Here is an 18,665-nt window from a genome sequence, read left to right as displayed (position 1 = left end):
CTCCATTTGTCCCTCCCCCACTTTGTATCTTCCTTGTCTGACAGTTTCATGTTCACCACTTCCTACCCAAGGCAGCTGTTCCAAATGACCCAAAAATAATTTTTAAAAAGTCAAGATCGCTGCGCGCACTTTATTCACCAGCAATATAGGTCTTCTCTTCCCTATAAGAAATATTGTGAAATTAAGCTGGCAAAAATGAAGGACTCGAGTTGTTATTGGTACTGGCCATGCAGCAGGGAATCCGACCTCAAGGAATTACACAGAGAAAGGGAACGCATCCGCAACAGACGCGGCTCGGACGTTAGAGACGCCATTAGACCTAGAGATCGCTCTGCTGGCTGGACTGACTGGTCATACGCACTCTTGTATCAGACTTGTAACCAAAATATTCCTGGTCGGGCCGGTCTCAAGACCAATTATTGCTGTTTGTATTGTATGAGAACAACCCCATCCGATGAAGACGAGATATAGTGCAAATGCGAAGCTGGAGCTCTAAAGTTTGAGAGTTAATGGGGATGTTTTAGGGCCAATGTGTGATGATTGGGAAATATAATTTGTTCGAAATCAGTAAAAGTTATTTTTTGAAATACAATCTCAGATACAAAATAAAAACATATAAAAATGGGAAGAAATCACCAAATTCTAACAGAAATGAACCCCACATCACAATCACTACCCTTTCAGAAGCCATTCAAAAAAGAAAGTCATTCGACTCTTTCCGATACCAGGGCGACAAGGATGTGGAATGATCCGTGGAAGAAACTGTGTGCACCTATAGAGTAACTCTGCATACTTTCATGGCGAAGCAGCCATTTTTAGGTCTGCAGAAAGCTTCTGCCGTTGACAACAGATGAACAGAACTACTATATTACATTTACATACAGAGTGGGTTTTGATTCTGCATCGATGATGATTCAATGGCTTTGTCTATCTCAGTTCCCTGTTCTTGATTCAATGACTATCCTTCACATTCACGTGCTTGTCCCACCCAAATGTTAATCTTACCCATTTTTTGATTGGATGAGCAGTGGAAGGATGAGTTGTATCTTTCCAATGTTGGCATCAGCACCTTGGGCTGCAGTACGAGGGGCTATTTTCTCCTCCTCTAGCCTTGCTCTCCCAGCTCCCACCTTTCCTGCCTTTCCACTCAGTTTATTTACATTTCAGTTTTTCCCAGTTCTTCCCAGTCCCACCTGAGCTCCTTCCGCTGGTAATACAGTGGCAAAAAAAATCATCTTGAACTATTTTAAAGTCACTCAAAGATGGCTGCAAATATGGGTGCATGAGTGCCTTCACGGCGGCCATCTTGTTAGAGTTTTTCTAAAGCCGAAGAAAAAACATTTTGAGATACCTGCAGTGTGTGTAGATCCACAGTCATTTTAGAAAGATTTTTGCCAAATATTGGGGGCAAAAGAAAAAAAATAGGTCTGTTCCCAGTGTCATGGCAACGGCGAGGCCTTGTGTATTCCATAAAGCTTGTATATAGTAATTCAGTGCAAGCATGGAAGCAGCCTGGATGAGTTTGGTGTGTGAGACTAGACGACAGGGTTCTTAAGGAGATGAGTGACAGCCAGAATCAGATGAGGCGATATTGGGATGCTGAAAACAGAGCTGGAGATACTATACAAGTGGATGTGGGTGATTTTGTCACAGTGAGAAATCCAGAAACAGTTCACACTGGAATGTTGTTATTCCTAGGGCCAGGTAACGTAGTAAAGTCTGGTGTGAGGGGTACTGCACAATGGAAAAAGTTGAACCAAAAAGTGGCATTCTAAAATGTTGTGTTATAATGTGTAAATTGCTTTAATTTCTTGTAGAATGTTTTAATATGAATAAATGTCTACCAGCCAATCAATATTGTGGTTTCCTTTTGCTGGCCGGCAGGAGAGAGGGCTATTTGCAATAATGTATCTTCAAATCTACTTCCAACTGTCTCAACGTGGACTTCTTTATATATGTCCAATGCAATTAAAAATGTATCACAACATAACAAGGCTGCAAGGGTTCCCAGATAACCCACATACATTGATAACTGCCTCTGTCCCTGAGGTGGACAAGAGAATCTCTGCTTTATAGGTAACGACGTTGCACCTGAAATTCAGCTGCAGATCACACAGAATTCCCTCCTCCTATCTTGGCTATTTCCTCTTCTGCGGACACTAGAGAGAAGGGAAACTGCAATTCACACAGGTGAACAAAACGGAAAACGTGGCTCCTGAGAAAGGCTTCAGGACTCCTACCTAACCCTGGGCTTAGTTTGCGTAGTAGCGCTATGCGTAGCTACGCGAAGTGCACTTCGCACTACTCAAGCTACACGTAGCTAAGCGAACTGCGTAGTGCACTGTGCAAAATGCTGCTCGCACTGATAGCACAGTGCCGGATGCTTGTCGGCACTGTGCAATCATTGCAAACGGCATCGTGCACAGTGAAAGCGGTCGTTTTCTGCCGCTCGAGTAGATTTGTACTCAAGCGGCAGCTTTCTCAACGCGGACTGGTAGTTTCTCATCGCGAGCGGTCGTGAGCATATGCGACCACTCGCAATGAGAAACCTGACCTCCCCGCGTTGAGAATCTCGCCGGGAGGTTTATTTTCCACGCTCAAAAAAAAAAAGTCTCACCAGGATGTTATTTTGCTCGCTCGCGGTCGCCAACTTGACGTTGAGGGCCGCGAGCAAGCAAAAAATCCCCGCTACGCTACGCGTTTTTGCACTGTGCTACGTGCAATTCACATAGCACGTAGTTGCGCAAACTACGCGAGCGTAGCGTAGTCCTACCCCCAGGGTTACTCCTACCTGGATATCGCCCATTGGGAGGAGCCTCCATCAAACTTCCTCCAAGGCTCATAGAATGCAAGAATTAAGGGGTGACTACTCTAATATAAAAGTCCAGTAGAACTGCAACAGGATGCCCAGACCCTGGAGAAAGAGCATTCCTGCGAGCCCTAGGGCCCTGGCTATTTTACACTAACTGACCAGCTTAGGAGGTACATGCCTTCCCCTAAACAAGAACAGACTCCCCACAAGCTAGAGTACTGGCTTCGAATATCTACCTGGCAATATATGAACTAAATACAAGGTATGCGCTTTATCTAGACCAGAAAACCAGATAAGATTATCTGCTGCTGCGTGGATGGACGCCTCACAGGCACAGGTCAGCCTCAGCCAGGTGGGCATCAGTGCCCACACCATGCACTGATCACTCCCCAAATAGTCACTATTTCATCTTGTTATGGTGTTTACCCCAGATGACCCAGCTCTGCTCCCACACCCAGTGATCTTATGATTGTCAAAGCACCAAAGCGAATGCTAGAAGGGCCAGGATGAGGCAGGATGAGTCATCCCCTATCTTGGTGTGAGGCCGCTGGGGCTGGAACCGGCTTCTCTCAAGCCAGGCATGGTCTGGAGGAGGCTCCATCACTCTCTCCCAGCCCGCTGGATTCACAAATCTGATCATAATGGTGCTTCTCGGATTTATTTCATGTTTTCCCGCAATAGTCATCATGGCAGGAGGATAAATGATAAATAATCGGTTTAAACAATTGCTCTCCTCTTTTGTCCTCGCCAGAATACGCATTTCCCCGAGGACATGGTGTACTCAATATGCAGTCCTAACAAACTCAGCACATTAAAGTCAAGTATGCATTAACTATGCACATTACTCTGTTTTTCCATCTTTTTCCCTACAAAGATCTGTGATTGTACCCAACATGAAAGATACCATTTTTATTATTTTACACCGGTTTGTTTTTCCCATAATGCCTTTTTATGAACATATTTGCATATGAATTCTTCCAGTACATTGCAAGAAGCTGAAAAACATGGGCCAGTCCAGAGACCTGCTCTTTAAGGATCTGATGAAACCGGTTTGAGCCTGTTCTCCTCCCGACTTCAGTGCCGTCACCTCAGACCACGCAGCCAAGGAGAGCAGGAAAGTGAGGGTACGTGGCCATAACAGTGCAAGGCTTTGACACGAGTCAGCTATGCTGGTTACCTGAGAGCTCAGGTAGATAATTCCTGATTGTACAAATGTAAAATGCAGGAAGCAATGGTCATGTTTTGAAGGTGCAGCGAGTGGACATCACGGTGGCCATTTTGGAAACTGTGAACCTTGAGAAAACATATCCAATATTTACCTCGTGTTTTCTCGAAGAAAACATTCTAAAAAGATTGCCAGTGTATTGTATTATTTATATAGCGCTTACTACCCCTAGGTGGGGTGCTGAAGCGCGTGCCTACATGAGCAGCATGCTACACCATGTGGGGCGTGTGGTTGGAAGGATGCTGTTTTTGTTTTGAGCCTATGTGGGGAGTGTTTCATGTCATGCGTGGTGACCGCTGAGGTGCAGTTATCGTGTTATGGGATGCAGCGTGTAGCAGCGTGTTGGATGATGAAGTGTAATTTAACGTTCAAAGATGACGGTCGCCACTTTCATATAGGAGATTTTAAAAAAAGGATAGTAGAGGCACCATAAGGAATCAAGCTACCCAGAAGCAGTGTGCAGCTGCCTGCTCCTAAAAAAAAAATGTGTATTGTTTGAAAATAAATTTAAAAAAGGATAGAGGAAGGGCGGGGGAGCAACGTTTGAGCTGCGATACTGGAGATGGGCTGTGTGGGCGGCGGGGTGGTGGAATGAGGGCGCTAACGGGCCTTCACCAAAAACTGTTTATATAAATAAAAGAAGTAAACAAAGAATCGCGGGAGAAAGGGAGAGAGTGGAGCAGCAAAGTGGAGAAGAGCAAGGAAAGACTCCCATGGAGTGCTAAAACTCAAATAAAAAAAATGTTCCGTGATGTAAGCAGTGTTGACGTCATCCATTAACAAGGGTCAAGATATGACACAGAGGCGGGACAATTGGAGGATATTGAGGAGAGCCACTGAATAAGGAGGAGGAAAATGATGTAAACACGAAACCATCCAATTAAATGGAAAGGGCGGACCAAAAAGGCAAGATATATATAGATATATCTATCTATCTATCTATCTATCTATCTATCTATCTATCTATCTATATCTATATCTATATCTATATATATATATATATATATATATATATATATACACACACACACACAACCGATATGGTGGGGTGTCGGCAGGCTCCAAATCACTGCGGTGCTCCGTCGGGTGTGCGACCGTCAGTGCGTACTTTAGATTGCAAACCAGCTTTCTTTTGTTGTCAAGAAAGAATAAATGGCACTCTGAAATGCTTTCCAAAATGTATTTCATTAGAAAGCGCTCCCGGAGTGCTGTCTTTTGTTTCTTGCCGATATATGTATATATTAAGTCTACAACAACAGACCGGTGTCTAAAAGGGAGTAGAAAATACAACTGGTAATGAGATTACTAGCAAGAGATATTTAATTCTTCTCGATTTTCTCTCTGCATCAATTAAATCTGGTGTTCTAAGAATGCACACAAGCTGCGAAAAGCTTATTTTCCAGCACAGTGACCTAGTACGCGGGTGAGACATCTGCCGATGCACATGTCCCACTTTGCTGCATAGCCATAATCTCTGCAGATATGTTCGTTCCCAAGTATCCATTCAGGGACTGCAATACGGAGCAGAAATGCAAGTGTCTGTTTTTCAGGGGAGGAATTAGGGTTTGGAAGAATGCAATGGAGTCAGCAAGGGTGGTACGCGCCCTAGTGCAAACATGGGAAATGGGCCCCAGTCCCATGCTGACCAGAAACTAGTACAGCCCTGGGCTCCGGTGCCACTGCATCTTCTGCACCATTGATAGTAGTGTCCCTCTACTAAGGACCGCTCCCATCTTACTAGCATTGGGTTTCGGTCTCACCTCACTAATCTTTGACCCAGCCTTCTTCAGGTCTGCCACATACCAAACAATGCAAAATGCACCTCTCTGTCTGCAGGCAGCCAGCCTCATGCTTCCCCTAGCCCAGGGAAGAAAGAAGATTCTTGGACAAAGAAGGTAAATATTTCACAATGTAAGAGCCACAGGTAGGCACCGAAGGGCCAACCAGGAACCCGGCTTTGGATGGAGGTGAGAGACCCCGCTCTTACTAGGCAGCCAAGGGCACAATTTGCTGAATGATACATCTCCCTGGCTCTAAAGAACTGATTGTCAATGCAAATATGAAATATGTAAACAATACAATTGAAACTTTATCCTTACGAATATGCCTAACGTTATAGCTTTCACATATATTATTTTTGACTGGTGCATACAGTAAGCCCATTCAAATGTACTGCTGTATATGTAAGGTATACACGTACAGTGAAGACCTCAGCCCATTTTCAATCCTACACTTGGATAATACATGCAATTCAAACATTAGGCCTACGAAGCCTTAAGAAACCTGTGCATTTTAGTTTTATTGCAATATATATTTTTTTGCAAGTAATATTTTACACAGAGGGCACCCTTTCTTATACAAATGGTGAAGACAGTGGAAAGATGGAGCACTTTGCCGCACTTTCTGCACTACTTAAAACAGATATATTGGGTGCAAATTAAGAGCATAGCCAACTGTGGGGGATGGGTGAGAGGGGCGGGGGGGGGGGGGGGGGGCTATAGATAGATGCCTGTCAATGTCTAGAAAGTTACCACTCCGTGGGCTGCTACCAAGTCTGCATAATATTTCCCTGGCTGCTACAAAGACAGTGCCATTGGTTTATTTAAAAAACAAAAACGTTTTATCAGGCTTTGACACGAAAGATCACACACCCCATTGTGTTTTAATGCTGTCATTAACCCAACAGTACAATAACTTGATAAAACATGCTTCCTCAAAATATCACCTTTCTGCAGCCCTTTTGAATCGTGTAAAATCCATGTTCGCTTAGTCCGCAGCAGTGTTGTGGGGACATGAAAAGCGCTTGGCCAGAATGGGCGGAACCAATCCTGAGCATCGTGGCGTAGCATGCGAATAGGGGGCGGGTGCTTCAGACCCAAGGTGTAAGGAGTGCCAAGGGTTCTGAAGATTTAGGTTCGGTTTCAGCAAGATTCTGGCTCCCCTCGCTGTGAAGGTGCCACCCAACTTCTCTTCTCTCAGGTCTCCTGATTGGAGGAAAGTTTTTATTTTCTATTGTGCAGACACCAAGTATCTGCAGGATGTGTAATTGTTGTTTGGGGGGCGCAAGGCACCCCCCTCCTCAGCCCCTTGCTCATACCAGCTTCCTGTAGCATTGGATCCATCAATACTACTTGTGCCGAGAAGTCACCTTCCCTGGTGGTCAACAATGAAGGAGGCTGACCAAAACTGGTACACCATTACTTGAAAACACTGATGTACTTTGCAGATAATACACACGTACTGAATATATTCGGTGGTTTTTAGGTCCGGCTTGACCGCTCAACAGCCTGGAAGATGCATTGTGAACAACTCTTCATATGAAGACAGACTGGGCTTTGACATCACCCAAGTAGAATACTCCCTCACCTCCTGCTATTGGCCACTCGCGGTATCATCCTACGTTCTAGGAAGTGCTCCCATTTGAATCGCATCTGAAAAGTGCACTCAATCAGTGATTCTCACACTCAGTTCTTGATCAGCTCTCCAAATTCTATACAGAAAGCAAGCATGTTTGCTGTTTTTTTCCCAGCATTGGCAATAAGGCAGTTTCCTGTATGATAAACATTTGTACATGCAACACATGTAAACAGCATTTGTAAATGCCCGAGTTTATATGCTTTAGCACATTAAAGCTAGACCTATTGACTTTGCCAATGTTTCTGCATAAAGAGGTTATTTTTTCTTAGTGTAAAAAGTGCATCCTGGCTTTCTTTCTGCATCATGCATATTCTCAAGATGTTGTCTCCGTATCGCCAGCGTGTCGAATGTACGTTCAGGATAGCCGGATCCAGGCCAAATGTTCAGGATGACCACTGACTATGTGAACAAGACCCCTTTGGGTTCATTGTATGTAAATTATATTAGTTTCATTTTACCCATTTCTGTGGCGAACGAGTGCAATATGAAACAAACAGCTAAAATGTTTATCTAAAGCTACTTCGAGTAGTATCGAAATTTTTATGGTTTAACCCGGTTGATTAAAAACATTTTTATTGGGAACATGATGTCAAAGTCTTTCAGTTTTCATAAGACTTGGTTAGCATAACTGATATTTTGAACTGATCTACAAATTTCACTCTGGGGTCTGGGAGAGCCAGCAAAACTCATTCCAAAAACATAAAATCTGCATAACTTCAGGGCTGCCAGTTCCATGGAGGACCTTTTTGGAAAGACATGGGCCCCAAACACAAAGGCATTTTGGAGAATCCACAGAGACATGTTGGAGTATGTAAATTTCACTTGTAGTAATCTTTTACGTACTCCTACATGTCTTTGTGAATTTGCTCCAAAACATCTAAAATGGGATTGTTCACATACAATTAGTACAAATCGAAAGGACCATCCTCCGTTGCATTTTTACTAGTAAGGAGATGGACGTTGTGGGCCAATCACAAAGGCAAGTAAGAGCATGTAAAAGAGTCGTCCTGTGGTGCTACTGACCGTACTCACAATGCTTTGGTAACTGAGCTACGATATCTCTTCAAATAGACACCAGATGAGCGGGAAACCAGCTTGGTCGTTTTTTCTGAAAATCATTATCTTTTGCACACTACCACAGACGTTACTCATGTGACTCCTTCCACACCGACTGCTATATCGTGTGAGAACGCCTCTGTGATCGATCGTATGATTGGCAAAAAGAAGATATAAAGATGGTTGTTTAATAAAAAAAAAAAAACATCTATCGTTTGCAGAAATAATATTAGTGTGATGTAAAACAAAGATCTCAGGGTCTATCCCCCCTTGCAAAATTGGAAGAACAAATGGAAACCAAGTACACCATAGATTCCCTATATTGATTTCGTAGGATGATGGAAAAACAAAAGGCAGTAGGGCTAGCATTTCTCCCATTTTAGAGATTAATTACAAAACAAAGTATAGTGATGTCACAGTCTTTATTCAAAACCTACTTAAGGAAGAAAACGCGTGTGGATACACCAACAGATCATTTAATAAAATTATCTTTACCATTGACATCAAAACCAGATGAAGAATTACAAACGAAAAGTCACAAGAGTGAGGCACTCAATACGCAACTTGGAAAGTGGATTCACGATGAGCATGCAATGTACATGTTCTAATCGTCTGCCTGTGGGAGGACACTTCCAAAATATGGTGCCACTAAATTTTTACAGTCATGTACTGTGTTCAGCAACCGTCTTTAAGTATGGTCCAGTCGCTCACTTAATTGCACCAACAATAATGAAAACGCGCACAAAACATAAGTAGGATTTTGAGTCTCTCCTTGTACGGGTTCAATGTATTTGTCTGGGAACATTCTGATGTGATAGCTGACGTAGAAAAAGTAGGTTATTTAAAAAAAAAAATTGCTGAGACAAATACATAGTCAAACAAATTTACAAATAACACTTCCATATCACATTCAGGCATCTAAACATCCTAATTCGATCAATAACAAAATTAATAACAAATCATTCGGAAACCAATTTAAAAAAAAAAAAAAGAATGCATTGTTCCTACACTCAGACACCTGGAAAACCACCCTATAATCACACAGCGAGCCAATCCTTTAAACGTGATAAAAGCAGATAAATTAACTTGACGACAGTTCCTAATGATATTGTCTTTCTTCATAATACATCTATGAAGGCGCCCCACCACAAACCAGCGTAGTTACACCACTTTACAACACCAACAAAAATACAGCTGATTGTGGTTTGATTTTCTATTTAATTAAGTGGTGAACACTTGACAAGATTATGTCTAATGCCGAAATTCTTAATCCTTTGACTTCTGTGGCCCTCACTGAATGACTATTGGATCCCGGGATCCCTGCCATAGTCATTTCTATGGTTTGAACTCAAAACAATACACAAACCTCAAACAACTACACAAATTATGAAATAGGTTAGTTCCCAAAGAACAGACAAAAATAAATATACAATGTGAATAGAATGGTTCAAGAGTTTCCATGGTTGGTTTTATTTCTAAAAGATGAAGCAGTATATTAACCCTTAAAACATCACTTCGCCTTGTTGCTCCCAATGCAAGCGGTCTCTGTTTACACGTTCTAGTGCTACAGTTGAGGCCACCAATCACCCAGGCTACTAATTCTTGTACTTGCTCTGTTGCCACAGATCAAGCTAAGAATACCAACTTAATCTCTAGCCTTCCGTTCAGAATGTATACTTTACAGACATTGTGCATGTTTTATGTTTCTTTTTGTCTATTTGTTTAGATTTGTGTGTTTCTGTATTGCTTTTATATGACAAAAATCTCAATAAAATCTTATTAAAATTAAAAAAAGAAAAGCGTTTAAAAATGTTCAATTTTACATTTTGCTTTTTATGTATACATGCTATATTAATTTGCATCGTGGACTCCAGCTTAAAAACTGCTGTTCTAATGTTTTGAACAGCCCAACCCTTCCCTTATTTTGCACTGACTAACATTCATACAGCATCCATACCCCTGACGAGGCGCCGAGTGCACACCACACCGCAGGAAATGCTTTGCTGCAAGAATGTCGAGTTGCAATGCGGCTTAGGTGAGAAGTGTTTTGGTGTTGTGCACCATGATCACAGTTGGGTCGCTGCACGTAAGCAGATAGCAGGGTGAAGAGAAGTGGGGTACTGAACACGTGAGTTCTTCAACAATTTTTGGGTTTAGTTGGAAGGGTGTGGGTTATGCGTTTAGCCTATGTGTAAAGCGCTTCGGTGCCTAGTGTAATGAGTACCGCCATACACTTCTGGTGCTGCTGGGCTTATGTTTGGAGTAGAATGAAGCAGAGGGAGAGAGACTTGTGCAAGATACACTGCATCATCATCTAAGATTATCTTTAAATTAATTTGTCCCAAGGACAAATGTACGAATAAGTTCTGCCTCGAACCTAAATTGCAAACCTATATACATGAAAGAAATGCTACTTGTCTTTGTCTCATTGTAAAAGTGGAGTTATGTCATGTTGTTGCTTTACTAGAGACACAATTGCAATGCACAGCAACGGAGAAGCAAAGACCATCGAATGTCAGGATAATGTGAATCTATGCAGCCTGCGGAAAGCATGCAATAAAAACATTTCACAAAAAAACAATTAGTTTTCAGCTTTAGTTCTTTAGAGAGCTCTTAGGCTACATACCATAATGTTCTTATACCGGTTTTATAATTTAATATAATAATAATATATATGTTCCGCCTCCGCACCAGACACACTTTTTAGGTCTGGCTACAGAGAGCTTTAGCAATTTGTGACTCCATGTTATCACTACTATTGAAAAGTACATGAAATGAGCCGTACAGAGTGTGTGGTTTGAGTCAGCCCACTCCAGAAATTGGCTAGCATGGGTTTTTCATGGTTTACCAGTGGTTGGGTGGCCTGCCCATCAAGGCCATGTTCAGTTAGTGGATTGGTGGATCTGACCCAGCAGTGTTCCTATTGGTGACAGTGCTGAACTAGTCATTTTGTGAGACTGCAAAAGTAACATGACTTGTGGGGTCTAGTTCAGAGCCAGTATGTGGTCCTTGCTGTATTTAATTACGGACATGACCACATTTTATTTGCAGGTTTATGGTTGTTCGTCTTTATGTCAGGGTATGGATATTTACGGAGGGCTCTTGCAAGCTCCCTTGTTTTACTTTTCTGTCTTGATAACATGTTGTTGGATTTATATATATATATTTGTTTACAAAATTATGAGCTGCACACACATATGCTTTCTTACAGCTGCACTCAAAATATTGTCCCATTGTCAAACTATCCAATATTTTCTACTTTTAAAGTGCAAAATGAATCTTCTTGCTCTTTTTTTGTAACACTCTTCTTTGCGGGTCCGGCTTAACTTGGATAATGGAGTCCATTCAACCTAGAGGCAGTACTCCCAGCTTGCATATTTTATAGACAAGTCGGTTGCTTCACTATTACGTTTTCTTTCTTAGACATCTGGGAAGCAACACACAAAGTCACGCAACTACTTCAAACACTTCCACTAACAAAAAAGTCAGCTGTATTAGCTTTGCCCTTGCATCTTTGACAGTAGTGAGACTGGCAGGCCCGACAACCTTAGTGTGGAGCTTTCCGAAACATTTTGCTTTCACTCCTTTACTTTGCTGAACTAGTTTTTGTTGCCATTAAGACTGTGCACTTTAAACCCTGATAACCAGTGGTAAAGTGCTTGTGCTCTCTCCTTAAAACATAGTAAAATTAGCCCACACCTAACTGGAACAATTAACGTACTTGCAAAATCCCTAGTAAATGGTAGTACCTGTACCCAGGGCCTGTAAATTAAATGCTACTAGTGGGCAACGGCAATCATTGTGACCCCCGTTTAAGAATCACTGTAATAGAATGTGATGTAAAGTGGAGTTGTAGAGCTCTGCTTGCCACCTGTGAGGGTATCCAGGTGCTGAGTAGGTGGGTGTAGGCGTGTGGGGACGCTGGACTTGAGTACAGGCAGTCTCGGAGGTCCCACAAGAAGACTAATTGAAAAGCCAGGTCTTCAGCATCTTGCAAAATTCAAAAAAAGAGGAGGAGGCCCTGATGTTCTGGGGGAGGTCGTTCCAGGATGTGGCGGCTAGGCAGGAGAATGACTGACCTCCGGTTCTGCTTCTATGGACGGGTGGGAGTGATGGTGAGCGGCGTTGTCTGGTGGGTTGGTGGAAGTGAAGCCAGTGATTGAGGTATGCGGGTCCTGGGTTGTGTAGTGACTTGAATAAGTGTGTGAGTAGTTTGAACTGGCAGCGCTTCTGGATGGGACGCCAGTGGAGCGCTCAAAGGAGTGGTGTGGGTTCAAAGCAGGAGGTGGAGGATGAGCATAGGCTAATTTAGTGACCTTGACAAGGATTGTTTTTTTATTTCAGTGGGACTTCCAACACTCTCAACTAATAACCCAATTTCTTACTGAGATCTGTCAGTTTGGTCAATGCCTTCCCACTTATTTTTAATAGCACTACATTTTCACTCTTCAAATTAATATCTAGAAATCCTGGGCCCAACGCCACGAACTGTTCCTCCAAAGATGCCTGCCCCACGGTGTGGGAATAGTACGCGTGTAAAAACTCCCACTTCGAGCAGAAACATCGGATTCAAGATGTTCTAATTCGACACTGACCAGAGTACAGGGCAGAAGACCATTACTATTGCACTAAAGAACCTACGCAAACGTCAAGCGACCCGCGAAGAGAGCCCTGCAGTAACTGGAGAACCAAACCACCAGTGCCCTCAACACCGGTATCAGCATCCACTGGACGGTGAGCCTGCAGAACCTGTGCGTATGGAGGTGCACACTTCCCTTCAGATCCTTGGCAGCAGCACAAGGCAGTCACAAAGAATCCATTTCAAGATATGTCAAGTCTTTTTTGGCTCCAAGGCAGCGCCTCAACATTGTGTTGAGTAATTCAAGAACGTTTCTTTGTGTGTTTGGAATCCCCTGGGGGAGTGGTGATGTCATCCGCTGGAGCAGAGCAAGCTCTCATCTAAGCACCAGTTTACCTGCCAGGGGTTTGATCTACGTTTGGCTGAAACCTCTTTATTTACGTAAGAGCCTCGAAGGGCGGGGCAGGTTTCCAGGCCTGATGGATCGGGCGGGGCACTGAGATAAACAAAACGCAGAACTCACAAGAAGATCGTCCAGAAAGACTAAACATTTCACAGAGATGTACAGTATGCGAGTTATAGTCCATAGGCTGTTTCTCATCCAAGGTTTCCTCCACCCTTTGTGATGTCCTGGAAGTGAAACATTGGTCCCAGAACAGCTTAATTGGAGAAGAGCTGGACTTAATTTGTGCCGGTGTTTGCAGGACGTGGGCACCGGCACACATTGCTGAGCACAAGGACCTATTTTTCATCATCAGACTTTGACCCAGAGCAAGAGACAGAAAGGCAGAAAAATGAGGGCGTTGAAGCCAGGAAAACAGTGAGAAGAGGCAAAGGAAACAGCAGAGATGAAAAAGAACCTGCAAGAGTGAGATGAAAAGACAGGAAGAGTAGGGGAGTAGAGTCAAGAGGAATGAAGTGGATTCAAGATTAGACAGCCACAGGACTCAGCAGCGCTGGGGATGGCTCCTACGAAAAACCTTGGACACCCGTACTTTGAAAAAGAAAAAAAAAAAGAATCAAATTAAGCAGTGAGGCCTAATCCCAGCGTGCCCAGAAATCCCGATGGGGCCAGTAACAAAAGTCATCAGCCCCATGGGGATTACAAGTTTCACTTCCACTTATTATTACAAAGGCTACACATAAGGCACTGTTTGTATTCATGCAGGTATGCATGTATGTTTGTGGTAGTTTTACTGTACAAAGATAGCCAAAAGGCAGCGGAGTACTGTAAAGGGTCAGTAGCAAGCATCAGGTACAGCTGGGTTGTGAGAAAAGAGGTGAACTGTTACTGTAAGATGCAGTGCACTAGAGAATGTAAATGTAAATGCCAGCATTTGTGAAGCGCACAGCTACCTCCAGAGAGGTGTCCCGGCGCTGTTGGGAAGATTAAGCAAGCTATTGCCCAGAGTCACATGGTGCTGGGCTAACCTGCCGCTGGAGCCGGGGATCGAACCGTGAACCCTGTGGTCCGGAGTCGGGCACCCTGGCCGCTGCGCCACACCTCTTCCAGAAGAGACAGGTGTTCACCACCCTTCGACAATTATATGAATATAGCCTTAGAGCCCACCGTAGCCGGTTCTGCGGGCCATAAATGGCCCACTCCAGCATTTAAGGGCCCTTAACAAGGGAGCGGGCCTTTAACGGTGGGTTGAGCCCGCTACGGAGGGCGCCAAGTCATGGGCGGCTCCTCCTCCGCTAAGGTGGAGGAGCATCACCCGACTGCTCTCAGAGCCTAATAAAGTAGCTGGAAAAACGCAAGATGCTGGATGCAATGCTGGACAAGATCAAAGCAAGTCTCAGATTTGACAACTAGGAAAAGACAACGGAATACAAGGAGCGGCTCATCCATAATGGCGGAGGAGCATCGCCCCACACTTCAGAGTCAGTGACAAAAGAATAAAATGATAATGAAACAGTATCGTTTTATTTTTCTGTGACTGGCTCTCATGTGCTCTCAGGGCGGGACCGTACCATGACAGGCAGGGGGTGGGCCCTTAGAAATGTGTACGTATGTTTGGCCGCTGTACTAGGCTGGCCAGACAAACATGCGCACTTCCATTTCTCCAACTCAGGTTTGTTGGAGAAAAGCCTCAGGCTACACAGCAGTGTCTGAGCGGCAGAGCAGGCCGCTCAGACCAATCCTGGCACTGCTCTCCCAACAGGAGCAGTGCTGCGATTGGCTGAACAGCCTCTGCCTCTCCAGAGACTGCTGGGAGAGCTCCGAGACGGGAGTCGGATGCTGCGGTGAAAGGTACTTTTTAAAAAATTGTTATTTTCCATCTCCCTCCCCGCCTACTTTTCTGCCCGTTCCCCCACTTTCATGATGTGGGGGACGCCACTGTGTCATACATGTACAAATGTCAATGTACCTTTCGTTACACTGAAAAAATTGCCAGCAGACACGATGCCTGATTTTGGGTCTCTTCAAAAGGTCCAAGCTCAGAGACCGCTTGTGTGAGAAGCATTAGCTGAGCATGATTGGAGGTCACCTAGTGATCTGTGCCGGTAGTGACAAAGGTCACCTAGTTAGCCACACCAGTAGTGACTAAGGTAACCAGTAGTGACAAAGGTCACCTAGTGATCCACAAAGGCCACCTTGTGATCCACAAAGGTCACCTTGTGATCCACAAAGGTCACCTAGTGATCCACAAAGGTCACCTAGTGATCCACAAAGGTCACCTTGTGAACCCTGCTGGCAGTGACAAAGGTCACCTAGTGATTCGCAATGGTAGTGACAAAGGTCACCTAGTGATCCGCGCCGGTGGTGACAAAGGACACCTAGTGATCCACAAAGGTCACCTAGTGGTCCGCACCGGTGGTGACAAAGGTCACCTAGTGATCCACAAAGGTCACCTAGTGATCCACAAAGGTCACCTAGTGATCCACAAAGGTCACCTTGTGATCCCTGCCGGCAGTGACAAAGGTCACCTAGTGATTCGCAATGGTAGTGACAAAGGTCACCTAGTGATCCGCGCCGGTAGTGACAAAATAATTTTCCATGCACATCTAATCCGGTGATCCCTGGCGCTACTGCATAAGGCACTTTCCAAGGATGGGATGTCGGGGCACAGAGTTTCGACATTAGTGTTATGGTAAAGTGTGTAAGACTATGATTTGCAATTGGGGAAACAAGATACCCTCTGTAAGTCCTGGTCTCCACAAAAGGAAAGGGTGAACTGGCAAACGTGTTTGCCAGACTGGCAAAGAACCAGAACACCTGCTCCCCAGCTCTAATGTTAACTGGCAAGGCACAGAGCCAGGCGGTTCTCCGGGCCGGTGTGACTCAAAGGCAAGTCGGCCGCCCTGGTGAGAATTACTGCAGGTGCCCCTGGAACAGAGGAGACCGATACTAATGTGAGCTCACTCAGCTGCCACGTGCCTCCCCTTCTGTGATTAACTTGCAGGGGTGGCGAAGTGGAACCATTGATTCTTAGTCTTGGAAATCAACATGGTGCACTATGTCTAAATGACACTGACCATATATCACTAGCAATACAAATAAAGTTCAAGCAGTGCCATCCTTTTAGTAAATATGGCTACGGGTGCAATCACACAACAATCTATTTCTATAAAAAATAAAAATGCTGCGATTGCGGGGTGAAGGCAGTAGGCCTTCCGTGATCACCTGCTTATCATGCAGCTCACCTCCCCCAAGTAGCAACAAGCGTTGGCAATGCCAATAGCTCTGGCTTCAAAAGAATGCTGTATGGTAATGTGAAGATTTACAAGTAAATGGCATGGGCATGGATATGCATTTGTGTGGAAGCGAAGAACTGTAAAATAATATTGGTGTGGGATAAAAGGCAAAGTGAGATTTGCACGGTCAAGCCAGACCTAAAAATCCATGTTGGTTAATGACTGCCCTCCTCCCATCCGTACTGTTGCCAGAGACAAACAGCATAAAAGATCTAGTTATCTAAGGCACTTTCATAGCACTCCAATGTCATGAGTGTGGCCCTGAAAGTTCAAGCGTAAACAGCTGGAAAAATAAACAGAATGATCATAGCTGTGTGGAGGGCAAGCATTTTTTGAGAGGAAGCACACCCCTGCTGCCCAATCAAAATATGTGCTCCTGGCTGCCAATATGTGGGCGGAGCCAAAGCCCCTCTCTAGCGATGTTCACATAATTGTCTGGCGACAGCTGCGCTGTTAAGACAGGCCATAAAAAAGCACTGCCAAATTCAATAGGTCTGGCTTTAATGTGCTAAGATCAGTGCTTGAAATGGAAAAATAGAAGTGCAGGTACTCTAAACCAGAGTACCTGCTTGTTTCTGAGAAGTGCCAGCACTCTCCAATTAAAAGTATTACGTCACTCTTGAGAAGTGCCGGTACTCTCCCTCTCAAAATAAAAAAGTGCCGGTACTCAGTACCGGAGAGTACCGGCCCATTTAAAGCACTGGCTAAGATATGCCGCATTAGCTCAGAACATGGAAAGGAAACAGCAGGAGGGGACCGAGAGGGCATCAGTTGTAAAGTATTCCCTCATGAAGAGCAATGCAACAATTGGAGTGAAGTGTAAGGAGACATTGAGAAATTAGAGTTAGAGTGTGAACCTGGGCTGAAGAGGACAATTTTAAAAAGCCAATGTGTTTGAAAGGGGTGGACCCCAAGCCCATTCTTTGTATAATGTTAGCAATAGGTCGCTCTGATCTCTGCGCTGTCAAATCCCAGTCCTAAAAAAAGTGGTTGGTCTGACGGCCCGACAACCAGACTTATTAAATATCAAACTAAGAAGTTTACTTCTGTGCTGGTACAACTCGGGGCGCACACAGAGAAATTGTGTCATTTCCCAGACCAACCTATGTACTTGGTATCATTGTTCTGTTTTAAGACAACCCCACAGTGCTCTTTCAAACTGTAGGAGAATAAAGTAACTAGCTGTAGCAACTATGACTTCGCTGCCAAAGTAGAGTCTACAGTAGTTGCTCAACATTAGTATTACAAGAAATCTAGCATTCTCTTGAGATCAATGGTTTCTGCTCAGATTCCTTGATTCCTACCAAATTTGAATTTAACAAAAAATACTCAAATTGAAGCAGACACAATTGAGCCAATTCTGAGGAAGAGTCGCTGTGCAGCGGTTTAAATCATTTATTACAATAACCGAACCCCATTACATTAAATAGTTCAAGCCTAATTTCTGCTTTTAACGAGCCTCTATCCGCCATTTTGCCTTGGGGAGTACAGGCTTTTTATCAATTTGCGAAAGCCACACCTCAAACGCAATAAAGGGAGACTGGTAACTGTTTGAGACGCCCAATGAAAATAATGAACATAAGTATGTGGGGATATGATGGGCACATTTAAACACTTAAGGGTGCCTCCCATGCAGGCCCGATTCTGCCCACCAGTATGGATGACACGTGATTCCTACACCTTGTAATCCTCATTGGCTTATGTGACATTCCCTGTAGACAGATTTACATATTTGCATGATTGATTGTCTCTGTATAATGTGTGCATGATGTAAAGGACTGTGCCACCCTACACTGATATGAGTACGCTATACAACAAATGAAATGCATATGAGTGGCTACGGAGAGATGAGGGGACTGGGGGAGGGTGGTAGTGAG

The 18,665-nt window shown here is 44.0% G+C and overlaps 1 protein-coding gene across 1 annotated transcript in view; it reads right to left on the bottom strand.

Annotated features, from left to right (window-relative positions):
- The window catches only part of ARHGEF17 (Rho guanine nucleotide exchange factor 17), a 612,786-nt gene that overhangs the window by 212,235 nt on the left and 381,886 nt on the right, over positions 1–18,665 (bottom strand). The window lies entirely within an intron of this gene.

The sequence above is a fragment of the Triturus cristatus genome, chromosome 8 (genome assembly GCF_964204655.1).
Source record: "Triturus cristatus chromosome 8, aTriCri1.1, whole genome shotgun sequence".
In the NCBI taxonomy this organism is placed as follows: Eukaryota; Metazoa; Chordata; class Amphibia; order Caudata; family Salamandridae; genus Triturus; species Triturus cristatus.
Note: the sequence above shows the minus strand (reverse complement) of the source record. Positions and strands in the feature narration are given on the sequence as shown.